General features: G+C 41.9%; 1 pseudogene across 1 annotated transcript; it reads left to right on the top strand.

The window, feature by feature from the left end:
* Positions 1-1,645: 1,645 nt before the first annotated feature.
* Positions 1,646-3,703, top strand: LOC309630350 (60 kDa heat shock protein, mitochondrial pseudogene; annotated as a pseudogene). Its single transcript has one exon. The product of its transcript is annotated as a 60 kDa heat shock protein, mitochondrial pseudogene (transcript).
* The last annotated feature ends 15,033 nt before the right edge of the window (positions 3,704-18,736 follow it).

Genomic DNA, 18,736 nt, shown 5'->3' with positions numbered 1-18,736 from the left:
TCTTCCAGGCTACTGATTTGATTCTCTCCTGTTGTACCAGTGAACATGATCTCAGAAATGAGATGGAGAGAAATACACATACGCCAGCAGGTCCTCCAGAGCCAGGAAGCTCTGACAGTTCTTCTCAATATGGAAACATGTACACACACACACTCACTTATGCAACACACCAAATTCACACACACAGACACACACATACATCCTCTACACTTCTACAAGGGGATTCTGGGTCTCTGAAGGCCAGTTCTGTCTCTGGGACCTTAGTCTTCACACCAGGACTTGGCTGCTGGTCCCCAAGCAGCTCTCAGGGGAAAGCACAATCTTAAGAATGTTCTCCCCCACATGGATGCTGGCAGAACCCTTAGCCCAGTGTACACCTTCTCAGTCTGACTGGCACAGCTATTCCTCCAAGGAAGGGGGAGCAAAAGACCCCCTCTCACTGAAGCTCAGCCTTTTTCAAGCTTGAGTAGCCTCTGTAATCACAACCAGTTGTACGGTAAACCCTAAGGGGCCTGCTGGATAATACTCTGACCTCCACTAACCAGATACTGACAGCCAGTTACCCAAGGAAGTCACTCTGAGGACAGGGACACGGGGTCAGAAAAAGATTAATCCCCCACAGAGACACTTCGGGTGGCCCTTTTAGCTGAAGGGAGGATGCAAAATTGGGCAGTGAGGAAGCACAGCTAAAATAATAAAAATGGTTCCTTGGTCCTCTGTACCAATGTGTTCACGTTTGCTCTGCTTAGAATCCACCTAACCTGCACCTCATCTATCCCATGCCTGTTATGTACTGGGCACCTGGCACATCTTATCTCACTTGGTCTTTATAACACTGTAGAAATAAGTTATTATTGCCTCCACTTTTGAGTCACTAGAAGGCAACACAGTCTCCAAAGACTGACCAGCTCAACCTTCTTCCCGTAGACAATGCTGATAATAGAAATGGATGCTAGAAAGCTAGGACATATTTTTTGAACAGCGTAGATGCTCAGGAGGCCAGGTATGTGGGCAAACTTGGTAGGCATCTGTTTCGGCTCTTACATTTCCTAATGCTTTTTTTAAGGTGCATGGTTTTCGTTAGCCTGTGGAATTGTACTTTTCCCAACCTCTTTCACTTTCCAAATCACTCTAACAGCCATCATTTCCTTAGGTCTTCTGCAATCTCTGTAAGCCAAGAGGATAAGGTTCCTTTCACTTAATCTGTCCGTAGAAGGACCGTGAAGCCAGAGAGGTAAGATTATTTGTGCAAACCCTCACAGCTAGGGGGCAGCATCCCCGAGGCAGGAGCTACACGCGCCCCACCACACCCAAAACCTTACCTCTTTTAGTTTACACCCACCCACACAGAGCCAACAAGTGATGAGGGCACCTCCTGAGCCACATCAGCCCACCTGACGTTCAAAACTAATATTATTTAAGCTTCTAACAGTTTCTCTTTAATTTTCAGATTAATCAACTAGTCTTTAGGCTTTCTGGAAGATTCATCATTCGCCCTCCAAATACTTGCTCTGAGGATGGGAAAGCTAACCCGGCTGGTAATAGATCACCAAGAATGTTATCTCCAGTTAAGACATCAAGAGGTGTACCCAGATTCGAAGAACTTCCAATTTAATCATTACGACACTTACTAATCTTATCTCTTTCTTTCAAAGATAACCGAGCCCTCACTCGCTGCCGACGGCCTGTCTCGTCACCCACAAGCTGTGCTGCTGCCCCAGAAATGCTTCGATTGCCCGCAGTCCTTCGCCAGATTAGGCCAGTGTCCAGGGCACTGGCTCCTCATCTCACTCGGGCTTATGCCAAAGATGTAAAATTTGGTGCAGATGCCCGAGCCTTAATGCTTCAAGGTGTAGACCTTTTAGCTGATGCTGTAGCCATTACTATGGGGCCAAAGGGAAGGACGGTGATTATTGAACAGAGTTGGGGAAGTCCCAAAGTGACAAAAGATGGTGTGACTGTTGCAAAGTCCATTGACTTAAAAGATAAATATAAAAATATTGGCGCGAAACTTGTTCAAGATGTTGCCAATAACACAAACGAAGAGGCTGGGGATGGCACCACTACTGCTACTGTACTGGCACGCTCCATTGCCAAGGAAGGCTTTGAGAAGATTAGCAAAGGTGCTAATCCAGTGGAAATCAGGAGAGGTGTGATGTTAGCTGTTGATGCTGTAATTGCTGAACTTAAGAAGCAGTCTAAACCTGTGACAACCCCAGAAGAGATCGCCCAGGTTGCTACTATTTCTGCAAATGGAGACAAAGAAATCGGCAACATCATTTCTGATGCGATGAAAAAGGTTGGAAGAAAGGGCGTTATCACAGTAAAGGATGGAAAAACACTGAATGATGAATTAGAAATTATTGAAGGCATGAAGTTTGATAGAGGGTATATCTTTCCATACTTTGTTAATACATCAAAAGGTCAGAAATGTGAATTCCAAGATGCCTATGTTCTGTTAAGTGAAAAGAAAATTTCTAGTGTCCAATCCATTGTTCCTGCTCTTGAAATTGCCAATGCTCACCGTAAGCCCTTGGTCATAATTGCTGAAGATGTGGATGGGGAAGCTCTAAGCACACTCGTTTTGAACAGGCTGAAAGTTGGTCTTCAGGTTGTAGCAGTCAAAGCTGCAGGTTTTGGTGACAATAGAAAGAACCAGCTTAAAGACATGGCTATTGCTACTGGTGGTGCAGTATTTGGAGAAGAAGGACTAACTCTAAATCTTGAAGATGTTCAGCTTCATGACTTAGGAAAAGTTGGAGAGGTCATTGTGACCAAAGATGATGTCATGCTCTTGAAAGGAAAAGGTGACAAGGCTCAAATTGAAAAGCGTATTCAAGAAATCATCGAGCAGTTAGATATTACAACTAGTGAATATGAAAAGGAAAAACTGAATGAACGTCTGGCAAAACTCTCAGATGGTGTTGCTGTGCTAAAGGTTGGTGGGACAAGTGATGTTGAAGTGAATGAAAAGAAAGACAGAGTTACAGATGCCCTTAATGCTACACGAGCTGCTGTTGAAGAAGGCATTGTTTTGGGAGGGGGCTGTGCCCTGCTTCGGTGCCTTCCAGCCTTGGATTCAATAACTCCAGCTAATGAAGATCAAAAAATTGGTATAGAAATTATTTAAAAAGCACTCAAAATTCCTGCAATGACCATTGCTAAGAATGCAGGTGTCGAAGGATCATTGATAGTTGAGAAAATTTTGCAAAATTCTTCAGAAGTTGGTTATGATGCTATGCTTGGAGATTTTGTGAATATGGTGGAAAAAGGAATCATTGATCCAACTAAGGTTGTAAGAACTGCATTACTGGATGCTGCTGGAGTGGTCTCTCTGTTAACTACAGCAGAAGTTGTAGTCACAGAAATTCCTAAAGAAGAGAAGGATCCTGGAATGGGCGGGATGGGAGGGATGGGAGATAGTATGGGAGGTGGCATGTCCTAATTCCTAGAATAGTGCTTTACCATCATTAATGAGCTGTGAGAGGAAGCTCAAGGCAGCGTTCCTCACCAATAACTTTAAGAGAGGTCAGTTGAAGGAGATGACTGAAGAAAAGGCTGGCTGATGTTTAAGAAGATCACTATAACCATCAGTAACTGGTTTCAGTTGACAACATAGAATGGTTTACTGCTGTCATTGTCCATGCCTACAGATAATTTATTTTGTATTTTTGAATAAAGACATTTGTACATTCCTGGTAAATGAGTATAAGAGCCATGCACCAATGTACTGCTTTCAACTTAAATCACTGAGGCACTTTTACTACTATTCTGTTAAAATCAGGATTTTAGTGATTGCCATCAACAGATGAGAAGTTAAGAAGCAGCCTTTCTGTGGAGGGTAAGAATAATTGTGTACAGAGTAGAGCAATATCCAATTATGTGACAACATTTGTGTAATAAAAATTGTTTAACGTTAAAAAAAAAAAAAAAAAAAAAAGATAACCGAGCAGGCAAAGGTGAAATTTGGCTTCCCCTGTTTAATATTTCGGTTACAAATCGGTGAAAATGAGACAGTCAGGAAAGCAAACAGGGACCTCCTGCTGAGCCATTGTCCATCAAAAATTGAAGTTACATTAATGTATTTTTTCTTTTTTCTATATGTAAATTGTTAAGAGAGTAAATCCTAAGAGTTCTCATCACAAGGGAAAAATTTTTTTTTCTTTTATATTGTATCTGTATGTGATGATGGATGTTCACTAGATTTATTGTGGTAATCATTTCATGATGTATGTAAGGCAAATAATCATGCTGTACACCTTAAACTTATACAGTGCTATATGTCAATTATATCTCAATAAAAATGGAAGAAAAAATAAATGAATGAACAAAGGTTATGGAAAAAGAAGTCTTTTTTAACATATGAACATAATCGCTGGGATGAACCCTCCCAAAGCAATGGCATGGGAGACTTTCTGTTTCCCTTGTAGCAAAGACAAATAGGAAACCATATGTGGTTTACAGCTACTTACAGCCCTCTTAGCCATGTTAATGTCCATTAGAAATAATACTATATATATATATATACATACACACATACAAATATATATGCACACACACATATATATACACACATACAAACAATATATACACAAACACACACACACCCCATAAAATCAAGTCTCAACCAGCAGGTCTCCAGCTCCCTGTGCTAACTCCATCCACGTCATTTATTGCATATCTCAGGTTTCTGGATGACAGCTAATGTAGATTGGTGTGTCTCTAAGATGTATTCTCCCTACTAAAGGATACAACAAAATTGTTTATTACTGAGAGGTTAACATACAGGAAAGGAAGAAATAGACATATTTTGCTAATTGAAATGAGAGGTGCATAAAATATGAATTATGAGTGTTTCTGTTCTCACAGACGCCCTGGAGCCTCAGTTTGCACATGGTCTCTTGTTTTTCCTTGAAAACACATGCTGGTGATGCATGGCAGAGCTTTGGATTCAATTATCAACACTGGGGAGTAAGTTGGCTTTTCAACAAAGGCAATAAATAATCTATACATGGTTTAATGTAAAGCAATGAATATCTTATTCTTAGCAAAAAAATGTGTCCTTTCATGAAAACACTTACACAAGCAACCCAGAGCTATCTCTATGGCAGGTTATTTTTGAGAATCTTTATATTTTCTTTAAAGGGGTTGGAGAAGAAACCACTTAAGCAATGCACAGTGCAGTGGGGGCCCTGGTGGCAAATCACACCTCTAATGAAGGCACCAGGCTAACAGACCATCTGTGAAACAATTTTGAGATTCAATTGAAAATGGTTTCCTGGCACTCTGTGCAAATGTGCTTGTGTTTCTCCTGCTTGGGGCCAACTACCCTACTGTTTTTGCTTTTCTTTGGAGCAGCTAATGTGTATGATTGCAAACTCCCTAAACACAAAGCCATTTTTAAAATAACATATATTAAGCCTGTTTATATCCTATATTAAAGAAAATCATGTACCCAGTTCTTCCTCTTAATGAAGGCAATAATGATGTTGACAGATGATATAAGCTGCCCTAGGAAATGGGACCAGCCACATTAGGATCGATTTGCCCATGGTTCCTTCTTTGGCTGCAGCCAAGGTCTAGCCAAGGTCTAGCAAGGACAGTTAGGGTCCCCGGGGTGAGAGAAGGAGAATTCTTCCCTCTGGAACACCAGGGGCTACAGAGACAAAGAGCATTGGTGACTGCAATTACATAGGAACTCACCTTTTTATTGATAAAAGAAATGACTGGAAAAGGCCCCAGTTAAGCAGAAAGACTGAGTGGGGAGCATCTGTTCTCTATGCTCCACCGTAGGGTGAGGTGTCTTGCATGGCTGCATTTGAGAGACTGTGTTTGCCATTCCTGGTGGCTGTCCTGGAATGCTATTCCTTTTGGCTATAAGTCGCAACCCCATGATCACAGCAGTGGCCTAGTGACCCAGGTCTGGACAAATTATAATACTCCACTTTCTTGAGCACAGTGATAGCTCTGGGTATATATATATATGTAACCTAAGCAGGGCCAGTCAGAGGAATAATTCATTTTTTGACAGAAGTGAGAAATGTTGGGGAAAATAAATCTGGGGAAGCAAGCAGCTATCTTCCTCCACTACCTGAAAGAGTCCATCAGCAGAATGAGAGGAAAACAGCACAGAAAAAGAAGAACAAGGAGATAGAAAAATACAGGATGAGAAGGGGAAGTGAGGCCAGATAGCATCAGCTTGGGTTCCTGGATTGAGCAGTGCCTGAAGCTAAACATCTCTGTGGACTTCTCCATAACATGAGTCAACATATCACCTCTTTGCCCATGCAGTTTTGAGTTGGGTTTTCTTTCCTTACAACTGAAAAGAGTCCTGACTAATCAAGTTCTAGTTCCTGAATACAGGGAGCCAGAAGGGGTCTCTGTTTTAGACAGTACACACTGCAACACTTACTGAGGCTTTTTGACAAAAGCTGGCGCAAGCTCCAAAATGATCAAAACAACATCACCACTCCCTGCCCTCCACCCCTAAGTCTATTATATAACATTAAAAGTGGAATACAAGAAAGAAAGCAATAAGACCAACCTACAAGCTGCAGAATTAGATTATAAACCCAGTTCTCAAAAGCCTTACTTATAGAGCAAGAGCAAAGCCATCATTTGGTATCTTCATGTTGTGAAGAGGGGCAGTTTCCCAGGAGGACAACAGCTTCTGACCAAGGATTGGAGAAGCATAAGAAAGGGAGACAGGAGGTGGGAGCCAGGGTCACAGATCAGATCCAGGACCAAGGAAGGAAGTCTGGATAAGTCTCCAAAGACCAAAGACTAAGAGAGAAAAATTAAAGCCAGGAATTCACAGACAGGAGCAAAACAGTGAAAAGCACATCAAGAACAAACACAGCTGGCCTTGGGTGATTGACTAAATGGTGTCATCTGCACCTGGCCCGTGCAAGCCCTCAGCCGAATGGTGCTGAACCTACAGGGGTGAGCAGCGAGGGAAGGGTAGAGAGGGCACAGGCCATTAGTGTACTGGAACAAAGATATCAAGCAAAGCCCTTGATAGACTCAAATGAAACACCGAAGCCCCTAAAGAGCACAGACATTAACATCTAGAAATAGACTTGGGTGATTTAAGAAGGAGAGTGATGCAGAGAAATCACTGGTCCACATCCCAGTTTCCTCTGGGATGCCTTCACCCAAGAGTGACAATCAGTTCTCATGAGAGCAACAAGCCTGGTCTGATGGACATTGACCCTGCAGCGTTACAGGATTTTTCATGGTACGATTGTGATTATACTGAGCATAAAGCTCACTGCACCATGATGAACATCTGGTCTGGAATATATTGCCTCAGACAGCCATCCAGATCCTCTTCAATCTGCAATCAACACAGCAGAAGCCTACAGCAATCACAGGGAATTCCAGGGAGTAGATTTTCTCTATAATCCACCATGTCACACTTGGAGAGTGACCACAGGATGGGCATCTGCCTCCTGCTCATGTCCCTTGCAGGACACAGGACAACATCCCAGCAGAAAAGACTGCACGGTTGTTCTATGCCAGAAGAGAAGGATGGATTGGAAACGAGTTTCTGTGGGCAAGCCTGGCATGTCTGTGGACTCATGTCACCCATGGGTTAGCTTTTCAGTGGCACCAGAGAAAGAAGGACATCAGGGCATCACAAGCCCCTAAGCAATTCCTGGACAAATAAATTGAGTGACACTCAATAAAATGATATGCACCATTTTCTGAACAGCTTTCATAACTATGGAGAAACTTTTGGAAAGTATAAAGAAGTGCACTGGGGAGTAAGCAAACAGAAGTCAGCTAGGTGGGACGGCTGGGGTCATGGAGGAAGAAGAGGAATATGTGTAGCCCTGAGTGCTGCTGTGCTCTCTCAGCAAGTCACCAAACTCTCTGAGCCACCCTCTCCTCAACTGGAAACTAGACGGAGGATGGCTGGTCTCACACCCAAAGAGGACCTGGGTCTCTTCTTTCTTGGATGCTGATACCACCAGTACACTAAGTCTCTGTGGTGAAGGGTCACCACCTGCGTGCTCCAGGCTGTCTTGTAGTTGAGGCACGATGCTCTCACAAACTGGGTGTGCCCACACTTTTCTACACAGAACCGGTAAAGGGAACTGGACTAAGCAATTACAAGGTCTAAGGATTCTGGGAGCTCTGGAAAGTTTCCTGCTGACCCTCAACATACTTCTGTCCTTTGCCATAAATTTCATCATCAAGCCATAGATATGAAATCAGATTGACCCAGGTTTCTAAGAGGTTGTATCACTATCAACTCTGGTCACTTGGGCAAGTACTCACTTTTTTTTTAATTGGGGTATAGTTGTTTTACAATGTTGTGTTAGTTTCTACTGTACAGCAAAGTGGAGTTCCCTGTGCTATACAGCAGGTTCTCATTAGTTATCTATTTTATACATATTAGTGTATATATGTCAATCCCAATCTCCCAATTCATCCCCCAGTTTCCCTCCTTGGTGTCCATACATTTGTTCTCTACATCTGTGTCTCTATTTCTGCCTTGCAAACCAGTTCATCTGCATCACTTTTCTAGATTCCACGTGTGTGCTTTAATATACGATATTTGTTTTTCTCTTTCTGACTTACTTCACTCTGTATGACAGTCTCTAGTTCCGTCTACATCTCTACAAAGGACCCAATTTCATTCCTTTTTATGGCTGAGTAATATTCCATTGTATATATGCACCACAGCTTTTTTATCCATTCATCTGTCGATGGACATTTAGGTTGTTTCCATGACCTGGCTATTGTAAATAGTGCTGCAATGAACACTGGGGTGCATATGTCCTTTTGAATTATGGTTTTCTCTGGGTATATGTCAAGTAATCACCTTTTATAAACCTCAGATTGCATTTCTGAAAATGGGTAATAATATCCAATGGAGTCCTGGATATGAAAGTTTTGTAAACCATGAAGAATTAAACAAATGCCATCACCAAAGTTACTATTCAAAAACAATAAATAGTTCAATACCTCTTAGGATGAACATTGCTGAGGCAGGAGCAATACAAGCTTATCCATCATTTATTCACATAATTACAAAATATTAGACCCAGAGATAACCTGTCAAGTTTTTCCAATTCAACCCTTTAACCTCATAAAGGAGGAAATTAAAGCCCAGGAGAGGTCAAGTGACCAAAATTACAGGTCAAACAACAAGCACCTGACCCCCTGAAGTCCCAGAGCAGAGTCTCCACATAGCCTTTTTGCTAGTTGGGAATCAGGCCTCCTTAGAATATTAAACATGAAAGAATCATAAGTGAGAGACAGGAATCATTAGGACAAGGCACCGACAGCTGATCTCACTGCTCTGTGCACCAACTGGGAATGCCCGTTGGGAGGCGCCATCACAGTGGACCGAGCAGGCTTCCAGTCATCATGGATCAGGGTTCAAACCCCAGCATGGAATCTCTCATCATGGATTTCTCATGTATTCAATCCTGGCAATCATAATGGCTTGACGGGGCTGTGGTGAGGGTTAAATTAAATGAGGAAGTTGACCGTGGAGTCTAGCTGATTTTGTATTCTAATCACAAGAGCCTTCTGGAGACTCCCAGGACAGTCATGCAGCAGAGGGGTGGAGGCTGAGCCTGACGACAGTCACATGCAGCTGGGGTGAGGGTGTCTAGGTCAGGGGTGGGACTTGGGAACTGCCCCCAACCCCTCCTAGACACCCAGGCCCCTCCAGACTCCACCCCCACCCACACCAGCAGACATCAGATATCAGAAAACCAGGCACTTAGACAGACAAAGCTGAGAAGTAGTGGCAGTTGGGCCCCTACCAAGGGCAGAATGGGCTTCCAGACCCATTTATAGAACAGCTTCTGGACCAGATAAAACCTGGGAAGAATCTAGGAGAACAGGCCTTCCCTTTTCAGGGAGGTGGAACAGTCTACCCTCAGGTAGCACTATTTCAAAGGAAAGCCCCAAAAGCCTTAGAGAGAAGTTTACTCTGTCCAGCCCACTGATGGGGCTCAGGGGCTGGGCCTACATGGGCTCCAAACCTGTCACTTCTGCCCCAGAGTGGCCTCTCCTAGTCCAGATCCAAGCCAGTCCAAGCAGCTGACCACAGTCAAGGCCTTAACGAGTGGAAACGGCAGAGAAAGGTCATGCCTCGGAGGGCAGAAAAAAATAGAAAATCATTATTAAATGAAAGGTTACCCCACCAAATTTCAGAAGACTAAGTTGTTCAAGATAGCAGCAGCCAGCCTCAGTCTTTGGGGTCTTTGGGGACAGTGCCAGGGCTCTGTCTGTGCCTACAATCTGCAGAGGTCCTACTCCAGCCACTGCCAATTACTCATTTCAGACCCCTCCCCTGAACTGATGGTTCTTACATCCATCCACTGACCATGTCTTTCTCTCCAAAGACAGGAGACAGCAGAATCTATCAAAACATGTTCCATGAGATACCATTTGGTTGGTATGTTACTAGGATACTCTAGTAGACTCAGGGAAGCTTGGTGCTGGATGTACCATAGAATGGAAAAATGCCACTGATCTCCCGAAGATTGTGCTCTTTCTGAGTACTTACAAAGACAGGGGTTCAGTCAGCTGTTAAATAGCACTAAGGGTAAAAACAAGGGAGTGGGATAAGTGGGGTAAAAGCATAATCTCTGTACTCAGAGTCTCTTTCACATTTCAGCTCTGCCAGTTAGTAGCTGTGTGACCTTGTAAATGTATTTAATCTCTGATTCTCAGTTTCCTACTCTATAAAATATGGATAAGGAAGCCTACCTACAAGGCCATCATGAGAAGTACAGAAAATTTATATAAAGTACTTATTTCAGTTTCTGTCACATAAGTGCTCAGTAAATGATACTTTCAATAATAATTCCGTCTCCTCCTCCCCTTCCTCTCTCTCCTCCTCCTCCTTAAAATCAAATCAAATGTTGCCTGAAATATTCTGTCCCTTTGCCCCAGTTCTGCCTTTTAAGACCCCACAATAGCAGCAGAGCCATGGGAAAAACAACCAGCCAAACCCAAGTTTAAAATTCTGGCAGTTATGCCTGGTTGCTAATTTTCTTAAAAGGTAAAGATAAACATACAAATCCTCTTTTTAAAAACAACCAACCAAAAAAAAAAAAAAAAAGGAAAAAACCCTATTTTGTAGTCAAATATAGCTCAAACAAAGCTTGCTAAAATTGGCAAAACATTTCATGTCTGGCTGAGAGGTAATGTAAGAAATGTATTCAGTTCAGCCCACATGTAAAGATTTTATAAAGCAATTAGAGAACCAGCCAAATAAATACAGTTGACCCTTGGACAACACGAGGGTTAATCTGCTAATAAATTATAGCTGGCCTGCATCCCCGGTTCCTAGCATCCATGGATTCAACCTACCATGGACCATGCAGGACTGTAGTGTTTACCAATGAAAAATATCTACATGTAAGTGAACCCGTGCCCCTCAAACCCGAGTTGTCAAAGGTCGACTGTACTCATACGAGGAGGTTGTTTCTCCTCTTGATCTGCATGTTCTGGTTTCAGCACTTGTTCCTTTTGTGTCACTGATGGATCGCTCCCATTTCTGAAAAAGCTAGTCATCTGGGAATAGGAACTACGGAGACACCCAGCTTTGAGTCTCCAGAATGTGGCAAATAATCTCTTCTTAGCAGGTGACAGCGGACATCAACTCCAGTAGAAACATCTCGGGGTGTTGAAGTCTTGTCTCAGATGGCCCTTCTTTCTCTAACACAGCTTCATTCATTCCTTCCACAGGAATGGCCCTCATTAACCTGACCCTCCAAGCCAGGGCCACTTAGAGCAGGGACAAACTCTCTTCCCAAATTGGGTCAGCTAGAGCCCCTTATCTGATCATTCCGATTTGGAACCCACAATGAGAGTTGAACCCCTGGAAGAGAAGGAACAGTGACATCCACCTGTGGGCTGCAGACTGCCACACCCCACATCATGTTCCAAGAGATTGAGAAAGCTGGGACACACTGAGAGGTAAAGAAATTAGAAGTAGGAGGAGCTTCAAGACGGCGGAAGAGTAAGAAGTTGAGATCACCTTCCTCCCCACAAACAAATCAGAAAAACATCTACATGTGGAACAACTCCTACAGAACACGTACTGAACGCTGGCAGAAGAACTCAGACCTCCCAAAATGCAAGAAACTCCCCACGAACCTGGGTAGGGCAAAAGAAAAAACAGAGACAAAGAATAGGGACGGGACCTGCACCAGTGGGAGGGAGCTGTGAAGCAGGAAAGGTTTTCACACACTAGGAAGCCCCTTCGCAGGCAGAGACTGTGGGTAGCAGAGGGGGGAAGCTTTGGAGCCACGGAGGAGAGCGCAGCCACAGGGGTGTGGAGGGCAAAGCGGAGAGATTCCCGCACAGAGGCTCGGCGCCAAGCAGCACTCACCAGCCCGAGAGGCTTGTCTGCTCAGCCGCCGGGGCGGGCGGGGCTGGGAGCGGAGGCTCGGGCTTCGGTCGGATCGCAGGGAGAGGACTGGGGTTGGCGGCGTGAACACAGCCTGAAGGGGCTAGTGCGCCACAGCTAGCCGGGAGGGAGTCCGGGAAAAGGTCTGGAGCTGCCGAACAGGCAAGAGACTTTTTCTTGACTCTTTGTTTCCTGGTGCGTGAGGAGAGGGGATTAAGAGCGCCGCCTAAACGAGCTCCAGAGACGGGCGCGAGCCGTGGCTATTAGCACAGACCCCAGAGACGGGCATGAGATGCTAAGGCTGCTGCTGCAGCCACCAAGAATCCCGTGTTCAAGCACAGGTCACTCTCCACACCGCCCCTCCCAAGAGCCTGTGCAGCCCGCCACTGCCAGGGTCCCGTGATCCAGGGACAACTTCCCCGGGAGAACGCATGGCACACTTCAGGCTGCTGCAATGTCACGTTGGCCTCTGTCACCACAGGCTCGCCCCGCATCCGTACCCCTCCTTCCCCCCGACCTGAGTGAGCCAGAGTGCCCTAATCAGCTGCTACCTTAACCCCCTCCTGTCTGAGCGAAGAACAGACGTCCTCAGGTGACCTACATGCAGAGGTGGGGCCAAATCCAAAGCTGAACCCCAGGAGCTGTGCGAACAAAGAAGAGAAAGGGAAATCTCTCCCAGCAGCCTCAGGAGCAGCGGATTAAATCTCCACAGTCAACTTGATGTACCTGCATCTGTGGAATACCTGAATAGACAATGAATCATCCCAAATTGAGGTGGTGGACTTTGGGAGCAACAATATATATATATATTTTTATTTATTTTTATTTATTTTTCTTTCTTTCCTTCTTTTTTTCTCCCTTTTATTCTGAGTCATGTGGATGCCAGGGTCTTCGTGCTCCGGCTGGGCATCAGGCCTCTCTGAGGTGGGAGATTCGAGTTCAGGACATAGGTCCACCAGAGACCTCCCAGCTCCACATAATATCAAAAATCTCCCAGAGATCTCCATCTCAATGCCAAAACCCAGCTCAATTCAACGACCAGAAAGCTACAGTGCTGGACACCCTATGCCAAACAAATAGCAAGACAGGAACACAAGCCCACCCATTAGCAGAGAGGCTGCCTAAAATCATAATAAGGTCACAGACACCACAAAACACACCATCAGAAGCAGACCTGCCCACCAGAAAGACAAGATACAGCCTCATCCACCAGAAAACAGGCACCAGTCACCTCCACCGGCAAGCCTACACAACCCAGTGGACCAAACTTAGCCACTGGGGGCAGACAACAAAAACAATGGGCAATACGAACCTGCATGCTGGGAAAAGGAGACCCCAAACACAGTAAGTTAAGCAAAATGAGAAGACAGAGAAACACACAGCAGATGGAGGAGCAAGGTAAAATCCCACCAGACCAAACAAATGAAGAGGAAATAGGCAGTTTACCTGAAAAAGAATTCAGAATAATGATAGTAAAGATGATCCAAAATCTTGGAAATAGAATGGAGAAAATTCAAGAAACACTTAACAAGGAGCTAGAAGAACTAAAGATCAAACAAACAACGATAACAACACAATAAATGAAATTAAAAATTCTCTAGAAGGAATCACTAGCAGAATAACTGAGACAGAAGAACAGATAAGTGACCTGGAAAATAAAATAGTGGAAGTAACTACCACAGAGCAGAATAAAGAAAAAAGAATGAAAAGAATTGAGGACAGTCTCAAAGACTTTTGGGACAACATTAAACGCACCAGCATTTGAATTATAGGGGTCCCAGAAGAAGGAGAGAATAAAAAAGGGAATGAGAAAATATTTGAAGAGATTATAGTTGAAAGCTTCCCTAATAGGGAAAAAGGAATAGTTAATCAAGTCCAGGAAGAACAGAGAGTCCCATACAGGATAAATCCAAGGAGAAGCATGCCAAGACACATATTAATCAAATTATCAAAAATTAAATACAATGAAAAAATATTAAAAGTAGCAAGGGAAAAACAACAAATAACATACAAGGGAATCCTCAAAAGGTTAACAGCTGATCTTTCAGCAGAAACTCTGCTAGCCAGAAGGGAGTGGCAGGACATATTTAAAGTGATGAAAGGGAAAAAACCACAACCAAGATTATTCTACCCAGCAAAGATCTCCTTCAGATTCAACAGAGAAATTAAAACCTTTACAGACAAGCAAAAGCTAAGAGAACTCAGCACCACTAAACCAGCTTTACAACAAATGCTAAAGGAACTTCTCTAGGCAGGAAACACAAGAGAAGGAAACGACCTACAATAACAAACCTGAAACAATTAAGAAAATGGTAATAGGAACATATGTATTTACAATAACTTAAATGTAAATGAATTAAATGATCCAACCAAAAGACATAGACTAGCTGAATGGATACAAAAACAACACCCATATATATACTGTCTACAAGAGACTCACTTCAGACCTAGGGACACATACAGACTGAAAGAGAGGGGATGGAAAAAGGTATTCCATGCAAATGGAAATCAAAAGGAAGCTGGAATAGCAATTCTCATATCAGACAAATAGACTTTAAAATAAAGACTATTACAAGAGCAAAGAAGGACACTACATAATGATCAAGGGATCAATCCAAGAAGAAGATATAACAATTGTAAATATTTATGCACCCAACATAGGAGCACCTCAAAACATAAGGCAAATACTAACATCCATAAAAGGGGAAATCAACAGTAACATAACATCCATAAAAGGGGAAATCAACAGTAACACAATCAGAGCAAGGGACTTTAACACTGCAATTGCACCAATGGACAGATCATCCAAAATGAAAATAAATAAGGAAACACAAGCTTTAAATGATACATTAAACAAGATGGACATAAGTGATATTTATAGGATATTCCATCCAAAAACAATAGAATACACTTTCTTCTCAAGTGCTGATGGAACATTTTCCAGCATAGATCATATCTTGGGTCACAAATGAAGCCTTGGTATATTTAAGAAAATTGAAATTGTATCAAGTATCTTTTCCAACCACAATGCTATGAGACTACATATCAGTTACATGAAAAACTGTAAAAAATACAGACACATGGAGACTAAACAGTACATTACTTAATAACCAAGAGATCACTGAAGAAATCAAAGAGGAAATCAAAAAATACTTAGAAACAAATGTCAATGAAAACATGACGACCCAAAACCTTTGGGATGCAGCAAAAGCAGTTCTAAGAGGGAAGTTTATAGCAATACAATCCTACCTCAAGAAACAAGAAACATCTCAAACAAAGAACCTAACCTTACACCTAAAGCAATTATAGAAAGAAGAACAAAAAACCCCAAAGTTAGCAGAAGGAAAGAAATCATAAAAGTCAGATCATAAATAAATGAAATAGAAACAAAGAAAACAAGAGCAAAGATCAATAAAACTAAAAGCTGGTTCTTTGAGAAGATAAACAAAATTGATAAACCGTTAGCCAGATTCATCAAGAAAGAAAGGGAGAAGACTCAAATCAATAGAATTAGAAATGAAAAGGGAGAAGTAACAACTGACACTGCAGAAATTCAAAGAATCATGAGAGATTACTACAAGCAACTATATGCCAATAAAAGGGACAACCTGGAAGAAATGGACAAATTCTTCAAAAAGCACAACCTGCCGAGACTGAACCAGGAAGAAATAGAAAATATAAGCAGACCGATCACAAACACTGAAATTCAAACTGTGATTAAAAATTTTCCAACAAACAAAAGCCCAGGACCAGATGGCTTCACAAGCAAATTCTATCAAACATTCAGAGAAGAGCTAACACCTATCCTTCCCAAACTCTTCCAAAATATAGCAGAGGAAGAAACACTCCGAAACTCATTCTACAAGGCCACCATCACCCTGACACCAAAACTAGACAAAGATGTCACAAAGAAAGAAAATTACCGATCAATATCACTGATGAACATAGATGCAAAAATCCTCAACAAAATAGTAGTAAACAGAATCCAACAACACATTAAAAGGATCATACACCATGATCAAGTGAGGTTTATCCCAGGAATGCAAGGGTTCTTCAATATATGCAAATCAATCAATGTGATACACCATATTAACAAATTGAAGAATAAAAATCATATAATCATCTCAATAGATGCAGAGAAAGCTTTTCACAAAGTTCAACACCGATTTATGATAAAAAAAAATAAAACCCTCCAGAAAGTAGGCATAGCGGGAATTTACCTCAACATAATAAAGGCCATATATGAAAAACCCACAGTCAACATTGTCCTCAATGGTGAAAAATGAAACCATTTCTACTAAGATCAGGAACAAGACAAGGTAGTCCTCTCTTACCACTATTATTCAACATTATTTTGGAAGTTTTAGCCACAGCAATAAGAGAAGAAAAAGAAATAAAAGGAATCCAAATCGGAAAAGAGGAAGGAAAGCTGTCACTGTTTGCAGATGACATGATACTATACATAGAGAATCCTAAAGATGCTACCAGAAAACTACTAGAGCTAATCAATGAATTTGGTAAAGTAGCAGGATACAAAATTAATGCACAGAAATCTCTTGATTCCTATACACTAATGATGAAAAATCTGAAAGAGAAATTAAGGAAACCCACCCATTTACCATTGCAACAAAAATAATAAAATACCAGGTATAAACCTGTGTAAGGAGAGAAAAGACCTGTATGCAAAAAACTATTACACACTGATGAAAGAAATTAAAGATGATACATACAGATGGAGAGATATACCATGTTCTTGGATTGGAAGAATCAAAGTTGTGAAAATGACTCTACTACCCAAAGCAATCTACAGATTCAATGCAATCCCTATCAAACTACCACTAGCATTTTTCACAGAACTAGCACGAAAAATTTCACAATTTGTATGGAAACACAAAAGACCCTGAATAGCCAAACCAATCTTGAGACAGAAAAACGGAGCGGGAGGAATCAGGCTCCCAGACTTCAGACTATACTAGAAAGCTACAGAAATCAAGACAGTATGGTACTGACACAAAAACAGAAATATAGATCAATGGAACAAGATAGAAAGTCCAGAGATAAACCCACGTACATATGGTCACCTTATTTTTGATAAAGGAGGCAAGAATATACAATGCAGAAAAGACAGCCTCTTCAATAAGTGGTGCTGGGAAAACTGGACAGCTACATATAAAAGAATGAAATTAGAACACTCCTTAACACCATACACAAAAATAAACTCAAAATGGATTAAAGACCTAAATGTAAGGCCAGACACTATAAAACTCTTAGAGGAAAACATAGGCAGCACACTCTATGACATAACTCACAGCAAGATCCTTTTTGACCCACCTTCTAGAGAAATGGAAATAAAAACAAAAATAAACAAATGGGACCTAATGAAACTTAAAAGCTTTTGCACAGCAAAGGAAACCATAAACAAGATGAAAAGACAACCCTCAGAATTGGAGAAGATATTTGCAAATGAAGCAACTGACAAAGGATCAATCTCCAAAATTCACAAGCATCTCATGCAACTCAATATCAAAAAAACAAACAACCTAATCCAAAAATAGGCAGAAGACCTAAATAGACATTTCTCCAAAGAAGATATACAGATTGCCAACAAACACATGAAAGGATGTTCAACATCACTAATCATTAGAGAAATGCAATTTAGACTATTATGAGGTATCACCTCACACCAGTCAGAATGGCCATCATCAAAAAATCTACAAACAATTAATGCTGGAGAGGGTGTGGAGAAAAGTGGATCCTCTTGCACTGTTGGTGGGAATGTAAATTGATACAACCACTATGGAGAACAGTATGGAGGTTTCTTAAAAAACTAAAAAAAGAACTATCATACGACCCAGCAATCCCACTACTGGGCATGTACCCTGAGAAAACTGTAATTCAAAATAGTCATGTACCACAATGTTCATTGCAGCTGTATTTACAATAGCCAGGATATGGAAGCAACCTAAGTGTCCATCATTGGATGAATGGATAAAGAAGATGTGGCACATATATACAATGGAATATTACTCAGCCATGAAAAGAAATGAAATTGAGTTATTTGTAGTGAGGTGGATGAACCTAGAGTCTATCATACAGAATGAAGTAAGTCAGACAGAGAAAAACAAATATCGTATGCCAACACATATACATGGAGTCTTAAAAAAAAAAAAAAAAGTCATGAAGAACCTAGGGGTAGGATAGGAATAAAGATGCAGACCTACCAGAGAATGGACTTGAGGACATGGAGAGGGGGAAGGGTAAGCTGGGACAAAGTGAGAGAGTGGCATGGACATATAAAGACTACCAAATGTAAAATAGATAGCTAGTGGGAAGCAGCTGCATAGCACAGGGAGA

The sequence above is a fragment of the Balaenoptera borealis genome, assembly GCF_965194805.1.
Source record: "Balaenoptera borealis genome assembly, chromosome: 6".
Lineage (NCBI taxonomy): Eukaryota > Metazoa > Chordata > Mammalia > Artiodactyla > Balaenopteridae > Balaenoptera > Balaenoptera borealis.
Note: the sequence above shows the minus strand (reverse complement) of the source record. Positions and strands in the feature narration are given on the sequence as shown.